General features: G+C 45.6%; 1 pseudogene; it reads right to left on the bottom strand.

The window, feature by feature from the left end:
• Positions 1–870: 870 nt before the first annotated feature.
• Positions 871–988, bottom strand: LOC124607971 (annotated as a pseudogene).
• Positions 989–1,608: the final 620 nt, after the last annotated feature.

Here is a 1,608-nt window from a genome sequence, read left to right as displayed (position 1 = left end):
TATTTTACACAAGAAGTCTGAAACTAGTTGCAGAAGTACACACAAATGTAGTTGGTTTAACACCATCCCGCTAAACAAAGCAAATATTGCACGTTGACGTGGAACACTGTGCGCGTTGTTCAGGGAGAACCAACAACATCCTCGTGTTCCATACTCGACTGTTCGTTACTTTGTTACTTTGATGAAGGTACGCACAGCAACGTTTGGCGGGAGAGAATGAGGACACTAACGTATCGTAATGCGTTAAAGACTAAAGCATGCGTTTAACATGGTAGGCAAACATGTGATGAAGACTCAGTGTGCCTGTACTAAAAAGAAAAAGTAAAAAGTAGGGAAAGGAACAGGAAAGTGAAAACAACACTAAGTGACCTAGATTATCACCATCAGTCTTAACTCTAATGGACACTTGTCAGATTTTTGGAGTATTGTAGTTGTCAGATTGTTTCAGCCTACATGTTTTGGTTGGAGAGTTCACCAAGAAACGACTTTTAAACGAATTTCGTTAGCCATGTAAAGCTAATAATCTATGTCGTCAGTATATAATGTGGCGAAGCTAGTAATAGTGCACAGCAGATCATAGTCGAACAGAAGACGTGAATAAAACTCGTTTGCCAATTTGTTATACGTAAATGTCGCTTAATGAAATAGATTAAAAAAACTAAACTCCACCCGAACAGGTCATGAAGGCCCAACGGTACCGACCGGCCGCCGTGTCATCCTCAACCGCAGGCATCACTGCATGCGGATATGGAGACGCATGTGCTCAGCACACTGCTCTCCTGGCAGCATGGCAGTTTACGAGACCGGAGCCGCTACTTCTCAGTTAAGTAGCTCCTCAGTTTGCCTCACAAGGGCTGACTGCACCCGGCTTGCCAACAGCACTTGGCAGACCAGATGGTCACCTATCCAAGTGCTAGCCCAGACCGACAGCGCTTAACTTCGGTGATCTGACGGGAACCGGTGCTACCACTGCAGCAAGGCCGTTGACAATGAAATATGTACTTGATTAAAATATCTGGGCACCTAGTAGTGAACATCAAAATGGGCCTTTGTGGCGGCTTGAACTCCAATGGGGACGCTGCCAGTAAGGTTGTTTGACGTATTAGTAGGAATGGCAGCCCATTCTTCATCTAGAACAGAAACCAGAGAAGGAAGTGATATTGAACGGTGCTGTCTGGACCGAATTCCACATTATAACTCATCCCAGAGGTGTACCATTGGGTTCAGGTCGGGACTGTGGTCAGGGCAGTCCGCTTCCTACACGCTATTGCTCAAATGCAATTGCGTAACAAAGGCTGCTTTATGACAGGGTGGATCGTCACGCTGATACAAACAGTTATCGTCTCGGAGCTGTTCCTCTACCGAGCACAGTGCTGCAAAATGTGTTCATATCCTTCAGCATTTAAACGCAACAAAGAGACCACACTGTAACCATGAAAAATATCCCAATATGGTTACAGGACCTCCTCCGTCCTTCACTGATTGCACTACACATGATGGCAGGTAACGTCTAGGTATTCGCCGAACCCAAACCCTTCCACCAGTTTTCCACAGGGTACAGCGTGTTTCATCTCTCCAAATCACTCTTTTCCGGTCATGAACACCCCA

The sequence above is a fragment of the Schistocerca americana genome, chromosome 3, assembly GCF_021461395.2.
Source record: "Schistocerca americana isolate TAMUIC-IGC-003095 chromosome 3, iqSchAmer2.1, whole genome shotgun sequence".
In the NCBI taxonomy this organism is placed as follows: domain Eukaryota; kingdom Metazoa; phylum Arthropoda; class Insecta; order Orthoptera; family Acrididae; genus Schistocerca; species Schistocerca americana.
This window is presented reverse-complemented; position numbering and strand designations above follow the sequence as displayed.